This window comes from Pan troglodytes, chromosome 15, assembly GCF_028858775.2.
Source record: "Pan troglodytes isolate AG18354 chromosome 15, NHGRI_mPanTro3-v2.0_pri, whole genome shotgun sequence".
In the NCBI taxonomy this organism is placed as follows: domain Eukaryota; kingdom Metazoa; phylum Chordata; class Mammalia; order Primates; family Hominidae; genus Pan; species Pan troglodytes.
The window spans coordinates 90908316-90928484 of record NC_072413.2 but is presented as its reverse complement, the minus strand read 5'-3'; positions in this window follow the sequence as shown (position 1 = coordinate 90928484).

Genomic DNA, 20169 nt, shown 5'->3' with positions numbered 1-20169 from the left:
GGGTGGGGTTATACTTAAATAGGGTGGGTCAGCTGGGCGCAGTGGTTTACACCTGTAATCCCAGCAGTATGGGAGGCTGAGGCGGGCAGATCACCTGAGGTCAGGAGTTTGAGACCAGCCTGACCAACATGGTGAAACCCCATCTCTACTAAAAATACAAAATTAGCTGGGCATGGTGGCGCATGCCTGTAATCCCAGCTACTTGGAAGGCTGAGGCAGGGGAATCGCTTGAACCCAAGAGGTGGAGGCCGAGTGCAGTGAGCCAAGATCACGCCACTGCACTCCAGCCTGGGCAACAAGAGTGAAACTCTGTCTCAAACAAACAACAACAACAGAAATGGGAAATAGGATGCTGGTTGCCAGGGGCTGAGGGGGAGGAGGAAACAGAGAGTTAGTGTTTCATGGGTACAGAGTTTGGGCAGATGAAAAAGTTCTGGAAATGGATAGTGATGACGGCTGCACAGCAACATAACTGGACTTAATGCCACTGAATTGTGCCCCTAAAAATGGTTAAGATGGTAAATGTTATGTTAGGGATATTTTATCACAATAAAAAAAATCACTCTCAATATCTTGTGGGGATGTTGACTGCAGGAAGGTGGCTGGTTCTAGCCTGCAGGATAGAGAGCAGGGGGCAGAGCAGGTGTCCTGGCCTCCCTGGAGGACAGAAGCTGTCCAGCCAGCATCTCTGGGAGCACCACAGGCACTGGACCTAGTGAACAGAAGGGGAGGGGCACCAGAGCCCCTGCCCGGGCTTGGTCTACTGGGATCCAGGGAGGATTCTCACAGATGTTCTCCTCTCCAGAATGCTGATTTCGAGAGAGGCCCCACAAGTAGCCCTCTCTCTCCCCAATGGGGAGATGTAGCTCAGAGCTGGCCAGGACCTCTTGCTGCTCCCCAAAAGCCAGGCGTGAGTCTAACTCTAACAGTGCAGTCAGAGCCCTGCCCATGTCCCTTGGTGCTTTGAGGGCCCTGACGAACCTCCCACTGCTGGGATCTACCCTTCTGTGCCCACAGGCTCTATTTTTTTTTTTTTTTGAGACGGAGTCTCGCTCTGTCATCCAGGCTGGATTCCAGTGGCACGATCTCGGCTCACTGCAACCTAGAAACCCAGAAGCCTGCAGAAAGCTGCAAGTTCAGGGAGTTACCCCCAGGAGCAGCCCTCAGCCAGTGATATCAGGCTTTTACTTGTAAATACCCTTGGGTGGGATAATTCGAAGGAGGATTTTTTGGTACCATTTCCCAGCAGTGATGTCTGGCTTGATAGTGCACATTTTATTGACAGCACACACTTTATGACAGCGCACACTATTGACATCACACACTTTATTAACAGCACACACTATTGACAGTGCACACTTTATCAACAGCGCGCACTTTATTGACAGTGCACACTTTATTGACAGCACACACTTTGACAGTGCACACTTCACTGACAGAGCACACTTTATTAACAGCGTGCACTTTATTGACAGTGTGCACTTTATTGACAGTGCACACTTTATCGACAGCGCACACTTTATTGACAGCGCACACTTTATTGACAGCGCACACTTTGATAGTGCACACTTTATTGACAGCGCACAATTTATTGATAGCGCACACTTTATTGACAGCGCACAATTTATTGATAGCGCACACTTTATTGACAGCGCACAATTTATTGATAGCGCACACTTTATGGATAGCGCACACTTTATTGACAGCGCACACTTTATGGACAGCGCACACTTTATTGACAGCGCACATTTTATTGATAGCGCACAATTTATTGACAGTGCAAAGTTTATTGACAGCGCACACTTCATTGGCTTCCTTTCCCTTCCCGACCCATTCACCCTCCAGCCCCATTTTCCCTTCCTGGTCTTCTACCAGGGATTCCTTGTCAGCCACGTGCACTCAAATCCTTGTGTCAGGGAACCCAAGCTAAGACGCTGCCCAGCACCGGCTCTGTGTCTGAGGTGTGGTGGTCTGTTTTCCCATTCCTCCAATGGTCCTTGGTACTGTGGCCACATGGAACTCAGTGCCCTTCAAGCCTCATCCCTTCTCGGGCCCTGGCAGGTTTCTCCTCTGTCCCTGGCTCCGGGGCTTGGTTGGTGTTAGTGTGGAGGGTGGCTCTTTAAACACCTGTCCTACCTAGGAGGTGTCTTGTCAGCTCTAGGTCATTGCAATGCCTCCGACCAAGGTTGTGGCCCGAATGGTGAGGGTGGGCCGAGGCCAGAATGCACTTGGTTGGGAAACTGAACAGGGCCTTCCATGAGCCAAGGTGCAGTGACAGAATGAAGGGGTGGGCAGAGCCCGGGGCTCTAGGGTCAGCCTGACACACAGCCTACCCTGGGGTTTCCGTCAACTCCCTGAGCGGCCCATGCCAGCCACTTTCCCATGACTTCCCATGAGGAGAAGGATGATAGAATTGCTCACAAGTGTGTGAAGAGTGAAGCAGTCCATGCAGGTGAAAGGCTCACATACTTGTGATGCAGTCACTATCATCATCCTCACCTGTAGATTAGGAGGTAGCGGGTCAGAGAGGTTGCCTAAGTTGCCTAATAGCACACAGCTAGCAAGTAGCAGAGGAAGGATTTAACCTCAGGCTGTGGGTCCCCAACAGAGTAACGTGGATGTTTATTGGTTTTAGATAAATGTGGAAGTTTATTGCTTTTAGGTAGATGCTAATTTTGTCTGACAAAAGGGGGAATTGAGTCTCAGAGACAGATAGTGTCTTGTCCCAAGTCACACAGCAAATCCAAATCAATAGCAGGGCTGGGTTGAGAGCTAAGCTCCCCTGGGTCCCAGCATTGGGTTTTCCTTCCTGGAAAAGGTTGCTTTCCCCTGAATGTCCCATGTGATGGTGCTGTGGGGGAATGAGCTTCCCCCAGGTATTGCCCAGGGTTGCTCAGCTGCCTTGGAGATGAGCAGTCCAGGCCCTGCTACACTCTGGCCTCTCTGGATCCATCCTCTTTTTCACCAGTTCTACCAAAGCTGTTTGAGGTCTGGGAAGGGGAGACATTCAACTAACATGTCTTGAGCACCTGCTGTATTCCTGTCTCTGTTCTGGATTCTTGAAATACGCTGCTAAAGAGAAGAGGCAAGGCCCCTGCCTTGTTGGAGCCTATGTCCTAGGCTGAGACAGACATCAACAGCAAACCATAACAAATATGTGCAGTCTAGAGTGGCGTAGAAGGTGGTGATGGCTGTAAAATACCAGGGTGGGAGGGCGTGGGCCTCACTAAATAAGTGGCCAAGGTAAGCCTCATTAAGACAGTAACTTAAGTGAGGACTTGAAGGGGTCCAGGGAGCAAACCGCATAGGTGTATGGAGGAAGAACTTTCCAGGCAGAGTGAACAGCCAGTGCAAAGGCCCTGGGGTGGGGGTAACAGCCAGTGCAAAGGCCCTGGGGTGGGGGCATGCCTGGCAGGCTTGGGAAAGAGCAAAAAGGCCAAGGTGGCTGGGAGAGAGCGAGGCCAGGGTGGTAGGAGATGCCGTGGTGTGGGCTCGCATCACACAGGGCTTCATGGGCTTTGGCAGGGTCTTTGATTTTTACTCTGAGAAGGGCAGGAGTCACTGGGAGAAGATGGGTGGGGAGGGTGTGAGGCATTGGGGTCTACAATACATCCTATGGATGGGCCCTCCAATCTAGCAAGCTCCCAGCAGCCCCAGCACCCAACTCCATCCCAGGAGACCTGAACCAGAGTCCAGGAGAGGAAAAGAGAAAGCCATTGCCACCACCAGCCCCTGGTAGCCAGAAGTGTCCCCTTTGATGAGCACCAGATCCCAGGGGGTGAGTGGCTGCTCCCCTGACTGAGGCTCAGGACTTCTCCATGTGAGTGGTTCCTGCCAGGGGTCCTGCCTGTGCCCCAGGGAAAGCGGCAGCTGCTTATCTGATGTTGGGGCCCAGGCCATGGAACAGCAGAGTCAATACACCCTCGTCCCACTTACAAAATCATATTTTCCAAACACACAGCTCCCCCAAGCCCCTTATCAGGCCTCCAGGTGGAAAAGCCCTGTTGCCTGGCAATGTTGCCTTATCTGCAAGGTCTGCATGGAGGCTAGAGCGAAGTGATTTCATTATATCCTCTCCCATCTGTCTCTGTAAACATCCCCGGGGGCTTCCAATTAAGGTTTTGCTTTCCTTCTTCAGCAGATGTTTGCTTTAATCTAATAAAACAGTTTGCAGGCCTCCTCAGTGGGTGTAGGAGGGCTTCGGTAGGCTTCCGCCAAGGAGGGTGTTGGGAAAGGTGGGGGGAGGGTGCCAGGCACACCGAGCCCTGGACACCGAGGCTGGCTGGGGCACGAGGCACAGCAGGCTGGAAGAATGAGTTGGCCTGGCCCACACTGAGAGGTGAGAGACATCTGCCCTGTGCCCCACCTCCTCTCCTTCCCAGGGCCATATTCCCCGGGGTCCAGCGGCATGCTGATCCCTCTTGAACATGATGTCTTCTAGGGTGACACCGCTAGGTCAGAGCTTCTGCTTCCAAGGGGAGATCACCTGAGAGATGGGACTGCAGAGGCTCCATAAAGAAGGCACCACGGGGCAATTGCTTAGTGATGTGCAAACTTCAAACTCACACCCGGCAAACCAGAACATAGGAAGCTGCAGGTTAGGTCCACGGTGGAAGATAGTGGGAGGCACTGACATGGCTGCTTCGATAAGTCATTGTGGTGGAGAGGGAGGTCAAAGCAGAGGTGTTTCTAAGATGGGCCCAGTAGTGAAGTCTCTGAACCAGAGAGGACCCCCTGCCCAGGCTCCAACCCCTCAACTTTGTGGGTTCAAAAATGGTTGACCTATAGGGCCTCCTAGGGAGGAAACTTCCAGTGACTTAAGGGTGGTTTTTGTCCCTAGAGGTCTTTCCTGGGTGGCAGAAGCATCTAAGAATGGTGGGGACAGCTGTACTTTGGAGCCAGAGAGACCTGGGTTAAACCCTGGCTCTTCCTATACTCATTGTGTGGCCTTGCAAACATTAAGTCACTTTTCTGAGCCTCTGCTTCCTCTTCTACAAAATGACCCAAATAATCCCTTGTGTGATTTCTGTGAATTTCACTAAGAGGGTTCAGTCTCACCAACATTTATCAGTGACTACTATGTTGGGGCCGGCTCAGCGGTGTTGGCAATGGGAGGGGAAGTCCCAGCACAGTTCCTGGCCCTTGAGGGTGCTCAGCACCTGTGACTGTCCCCAGGTGGATGTCATAGCTCTTCCCTTCCCTCTCTCCCCCAGGCTCTGTCCTCGGCTGCAGCCCTGGGTTCACCTGGCTCCATTTGCAGCTGACTGACTAAGTCAGCCATGCCCTGCAAGCCTCAGCATCAGCAGCACTTGGCAGCTCAGCTTCTGAGAGAGCCTCTGTTTTCTCTTCAGGAAGGTAGGGCTGTTGACATCAGTACCCACCTCCCAGAGCTCTTGTCAGGCCTTGTGGAGTTAATGTGCATCAGGTGTGTCACCCAGGGTTTGGCTTGGATGAGTGTGGACTCAGTGGCAGCGCCTGCCTGTTCTTCTCGTAGCTTTGGGATGTGGTTTTTCAGGTGGCTGAGGATCTCTGATGTTCAGGATAGTTGAGCTACCCATGGCTGTGTCTAGTGCCCCCTGAAGGAGAGGCAGGAAATGAGATGGGGGTCCCTGGTGAACTGAGGGGTGCTGCTCCTGCTCTCCACTGAGGAGCAGAGGGTGAGCTCATGACCCCAGCACTCAGACCCTGCCTCTCCAGAGCCAGCCCAGTTGAGGGTCAGAGGCACAGACAGAAAGGTCTTTGGGGAGCTCTGGCCTGGAGAGAGGATGCACAGTGCACTCCCTAATGGTGGGGCCTGCAAGGCAGAGCTGAGGCCCCTTGTCTTCTGCCAAATGATGTTTCAGAATCAGTTAGCTGAGCTACTTCCCCACTAAAGGACAGGCTGTTCCTCCGCCCTGCCCTCATCCCCATAGCTTAGAGACTGAGCAGTCTGGTTACCCGTTTCTCCTCACGCCTCCCCAACCTGCAAAGGGCCAGCAGAGAAGCCAGGACCAGATGGGCCTTAATCATGGACCTTTCTCCTTACCTGGACCCTGTTCAATCCAGGCACTGACCTGGTGTCTTCATCTTCATCCACCTGCCCAAGAAGACTTCTCTTCCTTCTGTGTCTGAATTCCATGATGAGGACTTCATCCCTGTGGTCAAAGCTCAGCAGCCCCACCCCAACTCACTCCCAACAGGAGATGCCACATATCAAGCATTCTCGGTCATTTTCTCTGCTGTATGGGGGGATCCATGCAGGTGGGGCAATGGCACCAAACCACTTTTATCTTCCAGAAAAACTAGAAATTTACACCCTCAGAATGATCCTGTCATATTTCTTTGGCTTTCTCTCTTGTTATCTCACTCTTATCCCCTCATCAGCAATGCGGCCTCAGCTGCACCAGTCTGGGGGAGTCCCACCTCCCCTGTGGCACATGCACGTGCCATGCATGTTTCTGCTTCTGTCCCTTTCCACATGTGCCCTGGCCAGGAATGCCTTCTTCTCTTGCTTATTCATCTTCCCCAAACATTAAGGCTCAGCTCAATTCCACTCCATGCCTTCCACCTCAGGAGATCACTGTCTGCTGAGATCTTTCAGCATTTACCATCCTCAACACCCTACTTGGCTCCTGCCAAATACTGTTTTGCTCTTTGTGTAGGTTACTTTGTATGCAAATCTTTCTTTCTTTTTTTTTTTTTGAGACAGTCTGGCTCTGTCACCCAGGCTGGAGTGCAGTGGCATGATCTCGGCCCACTGCAACCTCCGCCTTCTGGGCTCAAGCAATCCTCCCGCATCAGCCTCTGGAGTAGCTGGGACTATAGGTGTGCACCACCACACCCGGCTTATTTTTGTATTTTTTCGTAGAGGCAGGGTTTCATCATGTTGCCCAGCCTGGTCACAAATTCCTAGGCTCAAGTAATCTGCCTGTCTTGGCCTCCCAAATTGTTGGGATTGCAGGCATGAGCCACCGTGCCTGGTTCTTATGCAGATCTTTTATCTGCCCAACTAGATTTCAAGCCTTTTTAGGGGAAGGACATTGCTTCAAACTATCCCAGACCCTACATCTATGGGAATATGACCTATTTTTTTTTTCATGGAGGTGAAAAATAGCTTAACCCAAATATGAGGACAATGGGATTTTTCACAAGGTAGGAGACTGGTTGGGAGGTGTTTGATGGGGATGACGGGGGGTCCTTTCTGGATCTCCTGCCTGTGTGTCACCCTGTGAATAGTACTCACACTGGCTCTTCATGTAAAGATGAGTAGGTCAAACGATGCTCTGTGGGTTTGCTCCAGTGTGGGCGGAATGCAGCGCTCAAGGTTCGCAGGCTGCTGTCCGTGGTCCTGAACTACCACCTTCTGCGGAGGAAACCTGGGTATTGATTTTGGTGACTCTTATCTAACACCTCCCAGGGGTTATAGTTTTAACGTCTTACTTTTTTTTCTAGCTGTTTAAACTTTTGAAATTTTCAGATAATTAATTAGAATCATGGCTTTGTTTCTCAAAATTCTCAAAAATTCAGGGAGCTTTATCAGATTTCCAATAGTCAGACATTTTTTACCTTTGAGAAACTGGAGGTGAAGTCATGTGTCTCCTCCATCATGTCCCTCACAATATTTTTATGATTTTAAGACCCAGCTTGCTCCATGAAGTAGTGCATTCCCACATTTTTACATCATTTTGTAGACATCATATTAGCTTTACCTCTTACTGACTGGGTGAACTTGGACAGGCCAATTCACCTATATTGGCCTCAATTTTCTCTTTCTAAAATTATGGCAGTAACTAGGCACAGTGACTCATGCCTGTAATTCCAGCACTTTGGGAGGCCAACGCAGAGGAGCCATTGAGCCCAGGAGCTCAAGACCAGCCTGAGCAATATAGTGAGATTCCCACCTCTACAAAAAAATAGAAAAAAATATTTAGGCATGATGGCACATGCCTGTAGCACCAGCTACTCAGGAGGCTTAAGGAGGAGGATCAATTAATCCCAAGTAGTAGAGGCTGCAGTGAGCCGTGATCTCACCACTGCACTCTAGCCTGGGTGACAGAACGAGACTCTATCTCAAAATAATAATAATAATAAAGTAAAATGGTGGGAGTGATGGTGCAGAAGATTTGGACTTGATTATCTCAGAGATCCCTTTCTTTGCTGAAGTGGTGGCTCCTGATTCAATGCCCCTGTCTCCCACATCTCTGTGAGCCTTTCCTCCCAAGCTCTTTAAAATAAACAAGAAAATCTAGGTCATTCCCTGCATCAAGCTCAAAGGCAGTTTCTCACGAATGGCCTTACTTCAATTGCTAGTAACAAGGGGAGGGCTTCTGCATGTGAGACCCACTCCCATCGCAGAAGGATATCCAAAAACACCCGTTCCTCTTCTCTCATGTAGAGGTGACCTTACCCATATCCCAGCTTTCCTGGTGGAAGTCACGTGATAAAAAGCACTTGGTCCCACATGTAAGCAGTAGGGAGGTGTCTACACATTCTGGAGTAGGTCTGTGCCTGAACAGGAGGTTTTGAGGACAGCAAAGGCTACTGAGTTGGCCTCAGAACCAGGGAGCCTTCCCAGCGTGGAGGATCTCAGAGGCCTCCAGCTGCTGTCATATCCCTGATGAAGGGGCTCAGAAGAATCCACAGCCTCCCTCTCCCATCAGCCCCCTTGGCTCCCAGCTCCAGGACAAGTGGTTCAGGGCCAGTGGGTAGATAAAGCCCTCGCTTAAGCCTGGACCTCCCTAGGTGTTGCAACCACCTCATCCTGAGATCCCAGTGAGAGATCTTATTCCTGAGGCATTGAGTGCTAATAAATAATAAATGCCAGAGTAGGCACAGAACAATGATACTGAGAGGCCAGAGAATTTTTACAAAAGCGGGGAGCTGAGCCTCAAGTGCATTTGTCCTAGAATCACCAGGCCAGAAAGGTCCTCAGGAGGTCACCTTGTGTCCCTCATAGCCTCGCCGATAGCAGAAAGGAAGAACAAAAGATGCATACAGAAAACTCCGGATGGTGGGGGGGAGTGGGTATGGTGGCTCACACCTGTAATCCCAGCATTTTGGGAGGCCGAGGTGGGCGGATCACTTGAGGTCAGGAGTTTGAGACCAGCCTGGCCAACATGGTGAAACCCCCTCTCTACTAAAAATACAAAAATTAGTCGGATGTCGTCGTGCACGCCTGTAGTTCCCCAGCTACTTGGGAGGCTGAGGCAGGAGAATCTCTTGAACCCGGGAGGTGGAGGTTGCAGTGAGCTGAGATTGCATCACTGCACTCCAGCCTGGGCAACAGAGCAAGACTCTGCCTCAAACAAACAAACAAACAAACACTCCAGGGACCTCCAAGCCCAGCCTCACTTCCTAACTAAGAAAGAAAACCCAGTCCTGGGAAAGGGGCCTGGGGGACCCAGGTGCTTCTCTGAGCAGAGCTTACTGTGCAACCTTGAGCATAGTTCTTAAACCTTTTGGGCCTCAGTTTTCTCATCTGCCAGTTGGAACTGGGTGCAGAGGAGCAAGTGTTTGGGATGTCCTTCCAAGACAAGAGTGGGCCTTATAGGGAGAAGTCCCCCATTACTAACTTGGGAGAATACTCAGTTCAGTTCAATGACCATTTACTATTTCACTCATTCATGTATTAATTCAACAACTATTTATCTGAGCATTCACTATGTGCCAGGGCCAGCGTTTGGTGTTGGAGATGCAGCGACAAACAACACAGGCAGGGCCTCTCTTTTCACAGGGCTTGCTCTCTATTGCCTGGGGAGACTTCAGAGGGCTCTGAGCCAGCTGGTGAGATTGCTTCAGAGGAAGGCGGGGTCTCTCTTGGCTAGGGCCTTGGAGGAAGAGGAAAGGAGGAAGATGAAAAGGATGGTAATGATGATATGGAAGGTTGATTGACTGACTGAATGAATGAAAAGTTTTGGCTTCTTCATGATGTGGTGTAAGAAAGAGAGGGGGGTGGTTAATGTGTTGATATTACAAATCCAGGCCAAAACACTCAGATTTTAAAAGTGACCAAAATATGTTGGCAATATAAATTTAAAAGTCTTAAAATGTGCATGTCCTCTAACCCAACGTTCGTCAAGGATGCAAATATGGGTATATAAAGATGTTCAGACTGGGCGTGGTGGCTCACGCCTGTAATCCTAGCACTTCGGGAGGTACTAGGGAGGCTGAGGCGTGTGGATTGCCTGAGCTCAGGAGTTTGAGACCAGCCTGGACAACATGGCAAAACCCTGTCTCTACTAAAAATACAAAAAAAAAAAAAAAAATTAGCCAGGTGTGGTGGCACACACCTGTGGTCTCAGCTACTTGGGAGGCTGAGGCATAAGAATCACTTGAATCCAGGAGGCAGAGGTTGCAGTGAGCCAAGATCATGCCACTGCACTCCAACCTGGGGTGACAGAGACTCTGTCTCCAAAATAATAAAATAAAATGAAAAATAAAATAAAATAAAAGTTTCTTGTGGCAATGTTTATGAAAGCCCCCAAATGAAAAACATCCAGATATCTATCTACTGGGGATCAACTAATTCATATGCATAATGGAGTATTATACAGCCATTTGGACTAATGCTTTAGATATGTAGCAACATGGCTGAACGCAATGGCTCACGCCTGTAATCCCAGCACTTTGGGAGACCAAGGCGGGTGGATCTCCTGGAGTCAGGAATTCAAGACCAGCCTGGCTAATGTGGTGAAATCGTGTCTCTACTAAAAATACAAAAAATTAGCCAGGCGTGGTGACGGGCACCTGTAATCCCAGCTACTTGGGAGGCTGAGACAGGAGAATCACTTGAACCCGGGAGACAGAGGTTGCAGTGAGCCGAGATCACACCACTACACTCCAGCTTGGGTGACAGCAAGACTCCACCTCAAAAAACAAAAAGAAATGTAACAACACGTTAAAATATTCATGATATATAAATGGAGAAGACATGTATGGTACACCTTCCTATGTACATTGTATGTGAAAAATGTCTGAAGACATACATCATGTTAACAATAGTTGTTTAAGGTGGTGGGTTTATGGGTATTAAAAATTTTTTTCTTTATGCCTACTGGTATTTTCTTTTCTATTTTAATTAATTAATTTATTTTTGTAGAGATGAGGTTTCTCTATGTTGCCCAGGTTGGTCTCAAACTCCTGGGCTCAAGAAATCCTCCTGCCTCAGCCTCCCAAAGTGCTGGGGTTACAAGCATGAGCCACCATGCCCAGCCCCAGTGGTATTTTGTTTTTCTTTCTTTTCTTTTTTTTTTTTTTGAGACAGAGTTTTGCTCTTGTTGCCCAAGCTGGAGTGCAATAGTGAGATCTCGGCTCACTGGAACCTCCACTTCCCAGATTCAAGAGATTCTCCTGCCTCAGCCTCCTGAGTAGCCGGAATTACAGGTGCGTGCCACCACGCCCAGTTAATTTTTTGTATTTTTAGTATAAACGGGGTTTCACCATGTTAGCCAGGCTGGTCTTGAACTCCTGACCTCAGGAGATCCACCCACCTTGGCCTCCCAAAGTGCTCGGATTACAGGCATGTGCCACCATGCCAGGCAGAACTCTCATACACTGCTGGTGGGAATGTGAAATGCTACAATCACTTTGGAAAGCAATTTGTCAGTTTCTTTAAAAAATGAAACATATACCTCCTAAATGACTCAGCCATTCCACTCCTAGGTACTTACCCAAGAGAAATAAAAGCGTTTGGATACTTGTACATGAATATTCATGGGAACTTTATTTGTAATACCCCCAAAATGGAAACAACCCAAATATCTATCAATAGATAAATGAATAAACAAGTTGTGGTATATCCACATAATGAGATACTACTTAGCAATAAAAATAAATGAACTATTGATATATGCAACAACATGGATGCATCTCAAAATAGAAGCCAGACAAAAAGAATACATTCTGGATAATTCCATTTATATAAAATTCTAGGACATGCAAATGAATCTGCAATGGCTGAAAGCAGGTTCATGGTTGCCTGGGGATGGAGAGGGTGGAACGTGGAGAGAGGGAGTGATTGCAAAGGCGCAGGAGGAAGTTTTGGGAGGTGAGGGGTGTGTGTTCACTGTTTTGATTGTGGTGATGACTTCACAGGTATATACATATGTCAAAACTTACCAAATTGTGCACTTTAAACATGTACAAATGTATGTTGATAAAGCTGTTTTTAAAACAGAGGCTGCCACGAGCATAGAGGCAAAACAGTCGATGCCTCCCAGTTTCAAGCTGGTTTGGTCATCATGGGAGAGCATCGCTGTCCTCATCTCACCCACACAGAACCTGGAACCCAGAGGGGTTAAGTGCTAGTCCGGGCAGAGCCCATGGCCAGATTCTTTCTTCTCAGGATCCAGCGCTTTCTTTGCAAAGCACTGAGTGTGCTTCCAGGAGCCTCCCAGAACCTATCAGCATGCCCTGAGCTGAGGGACAGGGTGTCCCTGCCACCTGAAGGTATAATCTCCCCTTCAGTTCACACTCCTCCCCCAGTCGTGGTCCCTCAGCCTGTGTTTGCAGCCAGGAGGCTGGCTTCATTTGCAGAGAGGCTGTGATTGCAGCATCTCCCCAGGGAAGTAATAAAGAGTGGGAATGAGATAAGGGACAAAGGCAATTATCTAACAACCTGCTGTCCATGGCAGAGAAGGACTCAGGCCAAGCTGGGGATTCCTGCCCCGTACCTGTCCAGGCCAAGCTGGGGATTCCTGCCCCGTCCCCGTGTCCTTGAGAGGCTGGCAGGGCCACTCTGCCCAGAAGAGTTCTCCTGGGCAAGGGGTCATAGTGGTGGGTAGAGGGGAAGGAGGTGGTAGGAGGTGGGGGTGGGTAGGGATGGGGGTGCCAGGCTGGGCCCCAGAAACACTTGGTTTCTGTCCCTGTGTTCCTCCCCTGCTGCAGGGCCCTCCACAGCATTTGGAGTCAGAGCTGGCGTGGGATCCTGGAAAAGCTGAATGAACGCAGGCTTTGTGTGTGGACGGACCTGGGCATGCATCCTGGCACCAGCGGGGTCTCAGTGACCACCCCTGTGAAATGGGGGTAACAACGGTCCCTGCCCCATGCAACCCTGCCATGTAAGGTTCAGTCAACCCCACTTGCCCTCCCCTTGCTTGCCCTTCTACTTTATGTTCTCCTGAGACTCTGCAAACCAGAGAAGGGACAAGCTGAGGCAGGAGGCCTTGAGCCTTGAGAGTGGATGGGAGAAGGAGAATGTGGAGAAATGGGGCAGCTGTGTTTGCTGAGCACTTCCTGTAGCCCAGTACTGGACAGAGCACTTTACACGCTCTATCCCCTTTAATCCCCACAACAGCCCTGTGAAGTATTCACTGTCCTCCCAGCTTTCCCAAGAAGAACACTGAGGCCTCCCAAGAGCAAGTCACTCATCCAAAGTCACAGAAAGTGGACAGGGGCAAAGATAGGCCTTGAACCCAGGCAGCCTGACTCCCAAGTCCCTGTCTTGCGGCTGAAATTCCCCACCAGTTTTCTGGGGTCTTTGCATTTCTGAGTCCCGTCCCCACTAGTTGAGATGCTTTCCCCGGCAGGGATCCAAGTTCAGATTCTCTCTGCAACTCCTTGTTACTCAAGCCACCCTATGATCCCTTAGGTGTGCAGAGCGCTCTACAGTTTACAAAGAACTCTTTCATTACTACTTATGCCATGGGTGGTTCTGAATCCCTTGAAACAAGAGAGGACTGTTGTTATCCTGGTGTCTACCATGAAGATGGTATGGATCCCTTCAGAAAAATGGACATTGACGTACACTGGACCATTTTATCTGCACAACAAGTAAACATTATTAGGCCCAGTTTACAGATGTTAAAACTGAGGCCTGGAAGAATTAAACAGCTTGCCTAAGTTCACGAAGCTAGCGAGTGGCTGAGCCAGTATTTCCTCCCAGATTTGATTGGCCCCAAAACCCAGGCTCTTCACCACTTAATCCACTGCAAGAAGTAATCACTGTCTGCCTTCCCCAGCCTCTCCCTAAAGAAGGCTCTGAGGTCCTTTATCTGAAGGCTCAGTCCTGCCATTTCCTGAGGCATTCAGACAACATTCATGCATTTGTTCACTTGTTCAACAAATAGGAATGAGCACTCGCTGTGTACCAACACTCAGACACTTGGTTTCCGAATGCCCATTAGCCACAGGCCCTGCTCTCAAAGAATTCACGGGTGGACAGAGATGAATGAGGTGGTTCATCTCGGGATACAAAGTGTAGAGACCACACATGTACCTTGGTTCATTCTGTGCAGAGAAAAGCTATCTATTTTCAGTCTCAATATTTAGCAGTTTCCATAGATACCAGATCATAACTAATTAGACCAAAGCAAGTGTTTATTTCAATCTTTGATGTCATCTACTTCAAACATTTTATCCAGTTACATTTATTTCAATCATTCATGCAACACTAACTGAGCACCTACAAGGCCTTGTGCTTGAATGAAAAAATTAATAGTAATAATCATAACAATAACCAAAAAATTACTCTCATCGATTGATAATTACTTTTTTTTTTCTTTTTTTTCTTTTTTTGTGATGGAGTCTCGCTCTGTCACCAGGCTGGAGTGCAGTGGCACAATCTCTGCTCACTGCAACCTCCGCCTCCCGGGTTCAAGTGATTCTCCTGCCTTAGCCTCCCAAGCAGCTGGGACTACAGGTGCCCACCACCACACCCGGCTAATTTTTGTATTTTTAGTAGAGATGGGGTTTCGCTATGTTGGGCAGACTGGTCTCAAACTCCTGACCTCAAGTGATCTGCCCACTTCAGTCTCTCAAACTACTGCAATTATAGGTGTAAGCCACTGCACCTAGCCCGATGATTGAGAATTTCTTATGTGCCAGGCACTATTCTGAGTGCTGCACAGGTATTAATTCATTTACTGCGCAACAGCCCTTTGAGGGAGGCACTATTATTATCCCCTGTACAGGATGAGGAAACTAAGGTGGAGAGAGGTTAAAGATTTTGCCCACTCAAAAATAATATTGGAGAGATATCTGTCACCATCTGATTTCTGGTGATCCAAATATAGCTGGATCTGAGAGTTAAGACTTCCCTTCCCAGGTCCCAAGCACCATCTTCCTCTCACTGGTCTCTGATTCTAGCATCAATCTTTTACATCCTTGTGCTTTTTCTATAAGGCTGCCATGAAATTAAGCACACACCCACTGGCCCAGGCCGACAAGCTGGCTCCAAGACAAGGCCTACCTAGACTAAATGCTCAGAATTGGGAGTTGGGGAGCATTTCCAGCAACCCTGACACACCCAATGGCCTCAGGACAGGAGGAGGTCTCTGAGAAACGTTGTGGGGGAACATGGGACTCCCCTTCCCCTCTGGCCTCTTCCCACACCTCAACACACCCGAGCCCTCATATATGACCAAGTGGAAGTCAGGCCCTGGGTCCGGTGAGAAGGTCGCAGGGATTTGAGCCAGACAGAGTGCAATGAAAGCCCACTTCTCATCCAGAGGTCCTGGGAGTTAGGGAACAAGCTAGAGGGTCCTCAGTGCTGAAATCCGGGGGGTCTGTACTCATTTGTTACAGTGTCACTAGAGCCCTGGGGACAGGGTTGCCTTCCCTTCCCCCTCCCCGCTGCCCCCAGAGGCCAGCTCCCAGGGAGGCCGTGCTGCCCCTCCAGCCCTGGCGGACCTCTCAGAGCTTGTGGTCGTCAGAGCATTGACCCTGAAGGCACCCTACCAATCACCTTGATGAGAAAACCAAGACCAGCCTGAAGGCGAGTGGAATTTGGACTAGAGTCCAGAGCCCGCGACACCTGTGCCCTGGTCCTTACTCCCTGCCTCCTTCCAATACCCTAGAAGGGTATCTTTGCACCTGCCAGAAATGAAGCCCAGTCACATGGTCGCCCCCCTTCCTGTGTGTCCTGCCCCCTCACCTGCTCAGGAAGTCAGAGCAGGAGTGCACAGGTCTTCCTGTGGGTGTCTCCACCCAGAAAGCTGCCTTTGGGTTTATTCCAGAAACACGAGATCAGAGGACCTTTGAGCTGAGACTCAAAGAGGCCTGGTTCAAGTCTGAGGTCTGATGGTTTGGGAGGCAAGACCTGGGGCAGGTGAGTCACCTTCTGATCTCTGGTGCCTCATCTGCGTCGTGGGACATGGAGGCTGGCAATGGCACGTGAAGGTCAGATGACGAGCATCATCACTGCGCCTTCCAGCTGTGAGCTTCACACACAATATTCTGTGTGATTAGTGGCATCAAGACTTGAACCTGAGATCTCTGCTTCCAAGGCTGGGACTCTTCGGCCTGCAGCACTCTGCCTGTTGCTGTGGAAAAGGTTCTCAGAGAGGCGGGGCAGTGTCCTCTATCTCCTGGGATTCCTAGCATGCGGATCACAGAAGGTGTCCTAATAGACATATTTCTGTGTCCTTAAATGTCCCATTTACATTTTCCTGACTTCTGAACAGCCTGTGCCTGAGCTGGCAAGAAGCCTCCCTCTTGGACCCCTGTGGCTGCCTGCCATCCCATTCCCACGCCTGAATCAATTGGTCCCCGAGTTCTGTTGTTTTCTCTTATTGTTTTCATGCGGAGGAGTTACCTCCTTCCAAATCGGGAAAGGAGGTTGGAAGAAAATAGTGTGACAGCTGTCCTGAGTCGCGCACTGCCCTTGATTGGCCAGTGCCGGGTTTGGGTCGGGTTTCCACGTGGCTTCGTACAGGCGTCGCTTCTCCCTTGGCATCTGTAGTAAACGCTGTTGCTCTGAGCTGCGTCCCCTCAGCCCCACGCTGACATCAGCTGTGTCCCTGGTGGTTTGTCCTCGTGCTTGATGGTGGCTTCCCAACTCAAAGCTTTACTGTGTCTCTCAGCTTCTGTTCTTCAGATTTTTTCCCAGCAAAGCGTGGGGACTGGGGGACAGTGGTCCGTGGGTACACACCCCAGCCTCATCATCATTCAAGACAATCCTGAGGTGCATTTTACACCGTTCCTCACAGGGTTCCCAGTGGAATCAAGCCCCAGTTACCCACATCAGTAGCCAACTCAGTAATGCACTGAGTGGTTTTCTCTCCTTCCTGATCTCACTCTCCTATGCCCTCACTTTGGTTTCCTGGCATGGATTCCATGTCAATTCCCTGCACCCGAGTCCTTGTCTCAGGCTCTGCTTTAGGAAGAGCTCAAGCTAAGACCAAAATGTGAGCCAGGCTTGCGGAAGGCATGAGGAGGAGGAGGAGAGGAGGAAGAGGAGGAGGAGGAGGAAGAGGAGGAGGAGGAGGAGGAAGAGGAGGAGGAGGAGGAAGAGGAGGAGGAGGAGGAGGAAGATAGTGATGCCCTGGCTGAGGAGTCAGGAGACCTGAGTTCCAAATCTACAGCACCTTACACACTCAAAATTCATGGGTTGAATGCATAAATGAATGAGTGAGTGAAGAAATTAAGCCAGGCGTAAGGGCTCACATGTGTAATCCCAGCCCTTTGGGCGGCTGAGGCAGATGGATCACCTGAAGTCAGGAGTTTGAGACCAGCCTGGCCAACATGGTGAAACCTGGCCTCTATTAAAAATACAAAAATTAGGCTGGGCACGGTGGCTCACGCCTGTAATCCCAGCACTTTGGGAGGCCGAGGCGGGCGGATTACGAGGTCAGGAGATCGAGACCATCCTGGCTAACACGGTGAAACCCCTTCTCTACTAAAAGTTCAAAAAATTAGCCGGGCATGCTGGCGGACACCTGTAGTCCCAGTTACTCGGGAGGCTGAGGCAGGAGAACGGTGTGAACCCGGGAGGCGGAGCTTGCAGTGAGCCGAGATTACGCCACTGCACTCCAGCCTGGGCAACAGAGCAAGACTCTGTCTCAAAAAAAAAATAAATTAAATTAAATTAAATTTAAAAAATAAAAAAATTAGCAGGGCATGGTGGCACATGCCTGTAGTCCCAGCTACTCAGAAGACTGAGGCAGGAGAATCGCTCACACCTGGGAGGCAGAGGTTGCAGTAAGCCGAGATCACGCCACTAAACTCCAGTGAGACTGTATCACAAAAAAAAAAAAAAAAAAAAGAAAAGAAATGATAGTAGATATTATCTTGACTATTTTGTAGATTTGGGAACCATGGTTGGCATTTCTAGTGCTCATCAACAATTTCTATTTTTTTTTCTTTCTTTGAGACAGGGCTTTCTCTCCTTCCCAGTCTGTCATCCAGGCTGGAGTACAGTTGTATGATCTCGGCTCACTGCTGCCTCAACCTCCTAGGCTCAGGTGATCTTCCTGCCTCAGCCTCCTCAGTAGCTGGGACCACAGGTGTGCACCACCATGTCCAGCTGATTTTTGTATTTTCTTTTTTTTTCTTTTCTGGAGAGATGGGGTTTCACTATGTTGCCCAGGCTAGTCTTGAACTCCTGGGTGCAAGCAATCCAGCTGCCTCAGCCTCCCAAAGTGTTGGGATTATAGGCATGAGCCGCTGCATCTGGCTTTTTTTTTTCTGCTTTTGTTTCGTTTTGAGTCTGTTGCCCAGGCTGGAGTGCAGTGGTGCAACCGTGCAATCATGGTTCACTGCAGCTTTGACCTCCCAGGCTCAAGTGATCTCCTGCCTTAGCCACCCTAGTAGTTATGACTACAGATGTGAACCACCATGCACAGCTAATTTTTCAATTTTATGTAGAGATGGGGTCTTGCTATATTGCCCAGGCTGGTCTCAAACTCCTAGCCTCAAACAATCCTCTGGCCTTGGCCTCCCAAAGTGATGGAATTACAGGTGTGAGTCACCATGTCTGACCACTCACCAACAATTTATAGACATACATTGTTATCCTCTGATGATACCAGCTTGCTCACCTGAATTAAGGTTGACCACATGACTTTCTCTGGCCAATGAAATGTGAGCAGAAGTGATGTATGTCACTTCCAGAGGAAGGCAGTTAGAAGCCCGTGGGCGTGCTCCCTGCTCAATTGCCTGCACTGGCAGCCCTGAAGCAGTGCAGTGAGATAGAGGTGCTAGCAGACTGAAGTAGCTGGATTGTTGAGCCACCTTATAAAGGACAGTGACCCTGGAGTTGCCCACACCAGCAATGCATTTTTTTAAATGAGTGAGAAATAAACTCTTGCTGTTTTGAGCCTGAGATGTTACTGCAGAATCACCTCGCTCATCCTAACTCATCCACGAACCAAGCCCCAGGAGAGCTGACAGTTGGAGCCAGGCCTGGAACCCAAGCATTTCCTCTCAGCCCAGGTGGCCCTGGTCACTGATAGAGGCTTCTGCCTGTTGCCCTGTTGATATGGTTTGGCTGTGTCCCCACCCAAATCTCACTTTGAATTGTCGCTCCCATAATTCCCACATGTTGTGGGAGGGACCTGGTGGGAGGTAACCGAATCATGGGGAGTGGTTCCCCCATACTGTTCTCGTGGTAGTGAATAAGTCTCACGAGATCTGATGGTTTTATAAGGCGAAACCCCTTCCTCTTGGCTCTCCTTCTCACTTGCCTACTACCATGTAAGATGTGTCTTTCACCTTCTGCCATGATGATGAGGCCTCCCCAGCCATGTGGAACTGTGAGTCCATGAAACCTCTTTTTCTTTATAAATTACCCAGTCTCAGGTATGTCTTTATCAGCAGCATGAAAACAGATGAATACACCTATGTTTGGAAGTGAAGCAGCGTGGCCAACAGGGTGGCCATTCCCACTGTGTCCTGCTTAGCCAACAGTTCTTCTCTTGTCCGCTTTGTGCTGGGGACTCCTGCCCGGAAGAGGATGTATTGAGAGGAGTTGGATAAGGGCTGGACTGGATGATCGGTGACTCCAAGGTGAGAATATTTTACCTCCAGACTCCTGCGCAGTTGAATTCCTCTATTCCCAGCCAACTCTGTCCAAATGTGAAATTGCAGGGGCCCTCGTCCCTGACTCCCAGCCACCCCACAAATGCTTACATCCTGAGTCGTAACAGCAGGAAGTGGACACATATTCTGTGGACGTGGCCTGTGTGTCCAGAGTGTGTGAGCCACCAGCTCCCTGCATGGCTCTTCATGGGCCAACCAGAGGCACAGCTTCCCCTTGGCCTCCTGATCTCATGCCCTCCCAGAACAGGAACGCAGCCCCCAGGAGAATGAGGAATGTGGCACCAGGGCCTGCTCTCTAACCCCGGCTCCATCTTTCTCTTCCCGTGTGCCTCAGTTTCCTTTTCTGTAGAATAACAATACCAAACATCTGAGAGCAGACCAGTGCTGTGCTCAGCAGGCGACATGCCATAATAAAGGACGTGCCATATAAGGAGT